Raw genomic sequence first — 9,144 nt, forward strand, 5'->3', positions numbered from 1 at the left:
CCTTACAACCTGTTCTTAAGTTTCATTTTCAAGTGAAGCTCTGTATAACTGAATAAGATAAAGGCATAATGTGTAGTGGATTTAGAAGATGGTATGAAACTCATTCAAATATGTGCAAATGGACATTTTTATTCAAGCATGTTAATGCAGAGATTTCTATATGGACCAGCTGCTTAAAACACCATCTTTAAAACAGTAAGAAATAAGGATGCCTGGGTGGCTCAGTCCATTAAGCATCTGACTTCTGCTCAGGTCCTAATCTTGCTGCTTGTGAGTTCAAGCCCCACATCAGGCTCTGCACTGACAGTGTGGGGCCCATTTGGGACTCTCTCCCTTTCTCTGCTCCTCCCCTACTCTCTCTCTCTCTTTCAGAATAAGTAAACATTAAAAGAAATTTAAATAGTAAGAAACAAATAGTTATTATCTCATGCCTATCTTCTTTAAGAACTTTGTTTAAATGGCCATGGCTCCATCCCCACTGGAAGAAGGTGTACTGTTGTCACCATATCAAGTTTGAACCAGTCATGCTTCTGAAGAGTTGTCCACTCAGTCCATTCCATTTCTGTTCCTCATATAGGTGAGTAGGCTCTGGTTAATAAAATTCACTGTTGTGCACGAGACATCACGGAGCAAGGATGGTGTGTGACCGGCCACGTTTTTTGGCCAACAGCATGGGTCAAAATCAGCTTGCTCTTCTCTTTCTCCATGTCTTTAGGATAAGTCTGTGTGACCTGCTCCAGTGCACCAGCGAGGCACTTCCTTCTCTCTTCCTCCCACAGGTTTATATTCTTAAATTGTATTGCCAGGTTATTCACTAGTCTTGGGTGAATGCTGAGATCCATTCTGTCCCCTATTTGTATGAGTTGCCTGGCAATATCCCAGATGATTTATTCTTGACTCTCAGAATATGCCTCCTCACTATTGAGGAAGTGGCTGCACCAGTTGCCATTTGTCCATAGCTCATCATCATGGTCCTCCTGTAGGTAAGCTGGCACGGGCAGTTCACAGCCCAATGCCTCCAACTCTTTGTGGAAATTATAGTCGGAGCAGTTTTGAAGGAAGCCAAAGACCAGCAAATTTTTTGATGCACTCATCCTGGAGGCCTGACCCATTGCTTACCTTAGAATCTATGGCGCAGGCAACCTTGCAGGGATTCGACTTGCTTCTGGTTTTGCGAGCATCCCAAGTCAGCAGCCTCCGATGGGGATAAAATTCTCAAAGCTTCCTATGCCCATAATTTATTAGATGCCATACTTTTGCTGGTTGCTGCAGCTATTAAGTTTCTTGGGCATTCCAACAATTCCTTATCCACCAGCTATAGCAGGTTCTGAGAGGCAGACAGCAGGGATGAGGCGCTGGGTGCCAGGTAAGGCAAGCTGGAGGCAAAGGCCCCAAGACACCAAAGGTATAAATTTATTAAACTCAAAAGTTAAAGATAAAAAGGGGTTATTTGGATAAAATATAACCTATTTGCAACTTAATAACAGCATATATAATACATAAGACCACAGAAAGTTTGAATGTGAACTAACAAAAAAAAACGAAGCTAATATCATAACCCAAAAATGTATTAGGAAAAAATATACATAATTGTAAAAATAATGGGCAAATCCATAATTATAATAAAATACAGTTTAACACGACTCTCATAGTGGGGAAATAGATCAATGGGGAAAGTTTTGAAGAATAAAGAAGATTTTAACAATCTGATCACAAATTAATAATGAGCACATTTAACTCTGCAGTCAGCAATTATAAAATACAGTTTTCAAGCATTTACAGAAAAGACAATAATACTGTCTATTTGTTTGGCTCAAAAGGAAAACAATCACATTACAAAGGAACAATTTACCATTAATTATAAATCAATATCTAAAAGATAGACAAAGAAGAATAAAATAAATTAAAAATTTAAAAGCATATTCTGAATAAGTGTGATTATATAATAGAAATCAGAAAATACTTAACACTAAATGTAATGGAAAGTACTGTAATTATACCCTTAAAATGCTAATGGAAAATAAGCTATATAAATATAAAAACAAAAAGCTGTATAAATCTAAGCTTTATAAATATAAAATAAGAAATTAATAAAACAGAAAAAAATGCAATTCAGAAGATCCTTAAATACAAATATTGGTCTTTTAAAAGCAAAAACTAATGAAACAGACAAACCACTCACAAGACTGACCAGGGAAAACAAAATAAGTTCCAAATACACAATATGAAGAATTAAAAAGGGGAAGGGGTGCCTGGCTGACTCAGTCATTGGAGCATGCAGCTCTTGATCTCAGGGTTGTGAGGTCAAACCCTACATTGGGCATAGAGCTTACTTAAAAAATAATATTTTTAAAAGTTTTAAGAATTAAAAAGGGGAATACAAAAGTGATTTTTTAAAAAGATATATAAAAGAATATATGTTGAATACCTAAACTTGAAAATTTAGAGAAAATAATCAATAAACTAAAAAAATATAGGTTACCAAAATTAACTCAATAAGAAATTTTAAAAAAACATTAATTAACTATAAAGTTAATTAACTATAAAGTTTAACAAGATTGAATCAATCCCTCAAGAGACAGGGGAATAAAGGAAGGAAGGAAGAAGAAAGAAATAAAGGAAGGAAGGAAGAAGGAAGAAATAAAGGAAGGAAGGAAGGAAGGAAGGAAGGGAGGAAGGAAGGAAGGAAAAGAAGAGGAAGAAACAGTCAACGAAAATAAAACACCAGGCATATGTGGGGAAAGAATACCTGATACATAAATTGTTCAGGGATTTGAAATAAAGCAAATGCTTTCTTATCAATGTGTGAGGCAGTATAAAATTATGTGGTAAACACTGATAATTGTAATAATATAATCCATAAAGTTTTAGCTGGGATCATGGCCAATCAGCTAGAGATTATACATCCTATCATTGCTTGAAGCTAGATATGGCCATGAAAAGAAAAGTGTTATCTCACCAGGTTCAGAGAAAAGTACTTGACTGAAGTTCTAAATTCAATATTAAAATTAAAAAATATATAAACAACTTTTCAGCAATCAAGGAACAAAGAAAATATTGGGCTAATAAAGTGTATTAATCAAAACACCTATGGCAACAACATAATGGATATTAAAATGTTAGAAATAATTAGCTTTAAGAGTTTGAATAAAACAAGATCCAAATATCACCATGTGTATTAAATATCATACTAAGGATTTAGTTCCTGCAGCAAGACAAGAAAAACAAGTAGCAGTTTAAAATTTGGAATAGCACATATTGTCATGTACTCACATGTAATTATTTACTTAGAAATCAGGAGAAGCTACACATTTTAGAATTAATAAGGTTGGTAAGGATTTTAGATATATTAATAATAAAAATCAACATATATGTTAAAGATAAATCAATATATAAAAATCAGTAATAAAGTTAGAAAATGTGCCTTAAAAATAAACAAAACTTCTTGATTTCACGTTTGTGTATATAAAAGAAAATAATTCCAATAACAATTCTTATGATTTTGTGTGTAAAGAGGCAACATATTCTAAAATTTACATAAAATAGTAAAAGACCAAGAATGATCAACATGTCCTTAAGAAAAATAACTGGTTTGTGTGTGGGTGGATAAAGTTGCCTTAGAAGAGACGAAGTGTTATGAAGAAATAATAATAGTAAAGACAGTATAGTATTGATTGATAAGTCACCACACAAATGGAAAAGAATAGGAGCCACAATGAAAGATATCTGTGTGTTGGGAAGTGTCATTTGTGATAAGAGATATAATCAAACGTCGATGGGAAAAGTTGGACTTATTTTTCAAAACAATGCCTGAATGATATACTAACAAGTATAAGTGGATTTGTATTTCACATCATATACAAAAGTATATTACCAGAAGAAATAAGCACTTTGAACATTTAGAAAAAAATATACAATACCTTTTTAATTTCAAAAATGGATGATTTCTGAAAGAATACAAACAAAAAAATATAAACTATAAATGAAACTATCAGCAGTTTTAGCTATATTTAAATAAAAATGTATGTGCTCCAAAAGACAACAAAAACAGTAAGGAAAAAAATCACAGATGTGGGCAGCTAATTGCAAAATATGTTACTAAGACAATTAAATATCAATAGGCTGTGACATATGTATATATACAATTCAAAAGAAAAAATGGGATTGTCAATACAAGTGAGAAATGCTCAATCTCAGGAGGGAGCCAAAATGTAAGAGACTCTTAAATGAGAACAAGCTGAGGGTTGATGGGGAGTGGAAGGGAGGGGAGGGTGGGTGATGGGTATTCAGGAGGGCACCTGTTGGGATGAGCACTGGGTATTGTATGGAAACCAATTTGACAATAAATTTCATATTAAAAAAAAATAATAAAAGAAATGCTCAATCTCACAAGTACCATGGAAATGTAAAGGAAAACCACAATGAAAATCAATATCGCATATGACAAATGAACAAAAAAAATTTAGTTAGAATGTGAATCAGCTGAGAACTTTAGCCACCCATGGTGAGAGTGCAAATGAGCACAATCTCATTTGAAAATCAGGTTGCTGAGAACCTGTGAAAGCTGAAGAGTTTCATATGCTTCAAACAAGCCATTCTACTCTGGGTTTATGCCCTGGAGAAACACTTGAATATTTTCTCCTACAGACATGTACAACAATGCTCATAGCAGCAGTATTTGAGATCTCAAGAATTTAGATATGACTTAAATGTCTCCTGGCAAGAGAAAAGATGATCAATCCCAGTATATGTATACACTGGGCATTCTATGGCTCTGGAAATGAATTATACAGAGTTATATGAGCCATAATCATACAATTTCTATTAAAATTAAAACAGAAAACAACACCGTATATTGCTTTAATCTAATTTGTAAACATATATAGTAAAGTATAAAGGAGCAAATGAAACTTGTAAAAACTTATTCACATTCAAAATGATGATTAATTCTAGTTGGGAAGGTGGAGAATATGATCCAAGAGGACTAGGGAAAGGTGCTCTGATAGATATATTTTATCTTTGGGGCTCCTGGGTGGCTCAGTCGGTTAAGCGTCCAACTTCAGCTCAGGTCATGATCTCACGGTTCGTGAGTTAGAGCTCAGCGGCAGGCTCAGTGCAGAACCTGGATCCTCCCTTACTTGTGCGCTCTCTCTCTCTCTCTCTCTCTCATTCTCAAAAATAAATAATTAAACATATTAAAAAATAAAAAATACTTTAAAAAAGAAATATTTTATCTTTTAAGCTGCATTATGGGCATTATGGGTATATTGCCATTCAGCATATAATTCTCTTTCTCAGGAATTTACCCAAGGGATACAGGAGTGCTGATGCATAGGGGCACTTGTACCCCAATGTTTATAGCAGCACTTTCAACAATAGCCAAACTATGGAAAGAGCCTAAATGTTCATCAACTGATGAATGGATAAAGAAATTGTGGTTTACATAGACAATGGAGTACTATGTGGAAATGAGAAAGAATGAAATATGGCCTTTTGTAGCAACGTGGATGGAACTGGAGAGTGTTATGCTAAGTGAAATAAGTCATACAGAGAAAATTTTCACTCTTATGTGGATTCTGAGAAACTTAACAGAAGACCATGGGGGAGGGGAAGGAAAAAAAAAGAGGGAAAGAGCCAAACCATAAGAGACTCTCAAAAACTGAGAATAAACTGAGGGTTGATGGGGGGTGGGAGGGAGGAGAGGGTGGGTGATGGGCATTGAGGAGGACACTTGTTGGGATGAGCACTGGGTGTTGTATGGAAACCAGTTTGACAATAAATTTCATATTAAAAAAAATTCTCTCTTTCTCTCTCCCTGCCTTCACTCCATTGGCTTTTTGAAAGCATGAAAAAATAAATATATTAAGATAAGTTGATTTTATAAGAGAATCAGTTGAAAACAAAAAACACTGAAGTCACGACATTTTCCACGAATTGATAATACTGGATACACCAATTTTGTGAGTAGAATCCAACCACCGTGAGGTCATTTCTTTGAAGGATCTAATCTTTCTAATTCTCACTTAGATAAATTTTCTCTAACTCAGGAACATGTAAATAATAACACTATAAAGGTACCTGAAGGCACCAAGAGCAGATCATCATGCTGAGAATTCATCTGCCTTTCCGATTAATATTAGATGTGAGCAATTTCAGACTACTGATTAGATGTATCAATAATTAATGCAATGTTATTGTGGATGATTAAGGTTATTTCTTTTAATGGGATTCTCAAATCACTTTTAACACCCTGATATAAATTCTTCATGACATATAGCCCTGCATACACTTTAGCAAACCTAACAGACAAGTTTTATAATAGTGACTGAACCAATCTCTGGGCACCTATGGGGAAGAATTTTTTTCAGGCTTGTCTAATAAATGCTTATATAAATGCTGAAAACCTTTAGGGGTAGCAAGATTACTCTCTGTATCTAGTCTTAGCAACTTTCTTTTACCATGCTGTGATTTTAATTTATTTCATATTCACTTAATTTTACTCACATATGAGAAAATAAAATAGAAACAACAGCTTCAAAGTCTATTTGGTATGTCAATATTGTAATATGGCAACTGGTAGTGAGGTTCTGTTTGTATTTGGAGACCTTAAACACAAATTTATATAACAATAAAATGTTTGTCTTCTGAAGAAAAATAGACTATGCCATTACATCACGATGTCATTTTTTTTTCTCTCTCTAATGTTCCTTAGTGTCCCAGAATAGTTATTTTAACTTAGGAAAACTAATACGCATATACTCAAAGTTTCTCCTGGAAATGTAAAAGTTAAGGAGACAGTAAGACAATTTATTGACAGTTCTTTAGCCAAATAATACAGCTATTGAAGAAAAGGGGTGATATCATAATTTTAGAAGACCTAAGAAATACTTGCTCAGGAATCAAAGTAGGCAATCCACCAAAGAGAAAAAAAATTGACTCATAAAAATAAATGCAAACGTAAAACCTCCCTTATAATCAAATAAGTGCAAAAAATAAATCACTGATAACATTTTCCTTTGTAAAATTATCAAAGATTTGTTAAAAATTAGTAATACTCAGATTTGGCACAGAATTATTAAAATTTCAAATATTTGATAAAATGAACATTCACATACCCTCCTAAAAATAATGTAAATTGATACCTTTCTAAAGACAAAACTTTACAAAATCATTTTGACCCAGCAACATAATTTCCAAAATTATTAGATTTAGCAAATAGTCTTAGAAGTAAAAGAGTAAATAAAAAAATTTTAGCTATTAAAATTGTTCATTGCCACATTTCTAGTAACAAAGTTAGAACATATTTAACATCTAACAAGAGTTTTTGAATGAGCAATGATATATAAAACTAATAACAGAAGAGATGATAAATGTCAGGTTATAAAATAGTATGCATACTGTGGCCACATTTTTATGTTTTAAAATTCTCACACATACACATACACACATACAATTTAAGGAAGATATATTATTTTATCAAATCAAATTAAAGCCAGTTCTAAATCCCAAGTCTCCAGTGGCCTAGGTTTGGAAAGTATCCAAATATCAGTCCTTAATAACAACTCCTCTTTGGTCTTAAGTAATGAAAGTATACTAAGGCTTACACAGTCCAGAGAGTTTAGAACAGAAGCTGGAGTGACATCAATAAGATGGCCAAAGAAGACATTCCTTGCACACACTTCCCTCAACAATAACAATTTGGCATCTATCTACAGACGAAAGTGCCTTTGTGAGAGCAGTGTGATCTAGCTAAGAGACTGTGAAATCCTGGTGCAGTCCAAAACCCAAGAGAGCCATTTTGAAAGACAAGCCCACAGCCAAGCAGCTGACATACTGACCTGTGATCCTGTCTATAGGTCCGGAAATAGCTCCATATCCCTGAATACTTGGCTACAGCCATTTTGCCTTTGGTTCTGTCACCAGCCTCATACACCAAGAGACCAAGGAGAAACCTAGCCCACCTGTGCACCAGGCAAGAGGCATATATACCTCGGTCCTGGCTGTGGACCCTCATATGGCCTGTGAACAGATCAAGCATCTCTTGGCCACGGTCTGGGACAGTCCCTGGACATCACTGATTTAGACAATCACCCAGAGACCACAGAGCCTTTGTGAAAGTCCAGGAACCCAGCAGAAAAGCTCCAGTACACTGTTGGAGAAAAAAAAATTGAGATTGGACACATTGGATAGGAAAAGAATTTGACTTTACTAATGTCAGCTCTCCCACAGGGTAGGACAAGCCAGCGGGGGAGATCTCTTCTTGGCCCCTGATTTTTCCCACAGGGGAGAATGAGAGCATGTGAGTGAGTGCCCAGCTTCTCAGCTGTATAGGATGCTTCCAAACAGGCTCACTTCTCCCTCACTGCACCCAGATTACAGAGTAGTGCAAAAGCAACCATCAACTAAATGAAATGACAACTTACATAATGAAAAAAATATTTTCAAATCATGTATCTGATAAGGGCTTAATATCCAAGATATGTAACAAGCTCATACTAACTAATAAGCTCATACAATTCAATAGCAGAAAAGCAAACAATCTAGTTAAGAAATGGGTAGATCACCTAAATAGACATTTTTCCAAAGAAAACATACAAATGACCAACATGTGTATGGTAACATGTTCAATGTCACTAATTATCTGGGAAATGCAAATCAAACTACAATAAGATATCACCTCACACCTGTTAGGATAGCTATAATCAAAAAAGACAGGAAATAACAAGTGCTGGCAAAGATATGGAGAAAGGGGAACCCTCATGCACCATTGGTGGGCATGGAAATTGGTACAGGCACTATGGAAAACAGTACAGAGTTTCCTCAAAAAATGAAAAAATGAAAGTACCGTACGATTCATCAATTCCACTTTTGGGTACCTATCTGAAGAAAACAAAAACACTAATTTGAAAATATATATGCAGCCCTATGTTCATTGCAGCATTATTTAGAATAGGCAGATATGGAAACAACCCAAGTGTCCATCAACAGATAAATGGATAAAGAAAATGTGTTGTATATATATACACAATGGAATATTATTTAGCTACAAAAAGAATGAAATATTGCCATTTGCAACAAAACGATGAACCTCAAAGGCATTATGCCAAGTGAAATAAGTCGGGCAGGAAAAGACACATTATGTGA

At 34.7% G+C, this 9,144-nt stretch overlaps 1 pseudogene; it reads right to left on the reverse strand.

The window, feature by feature from the left end:
- Nucleotides 1–238: 238 nt before the first annotated feature.
- On the reverse strand, nt 239–1,056 carry LOC125924950 (BH3-interacting domain death agonist-like; annotated as a pseudogene).
- Nucleotides 1,057–9,144: the final 8,088 nt, after the last annotated feature.

The sequence above is a fragment of the Panthera uncia genome, chromosome F2 (genome assembly GCF_023721935.1).
Source record: "Panthera uncia isolate 11264 chromosome F2, Puncia_PCG_1.0, whole genome shotgun sequence".
Classification (NCBI taxonomy): Eukaryota; Metazoa; Chordata; class Mammalia; order Carnivora; family Felidae; genus Panthera; species Panthera uncia.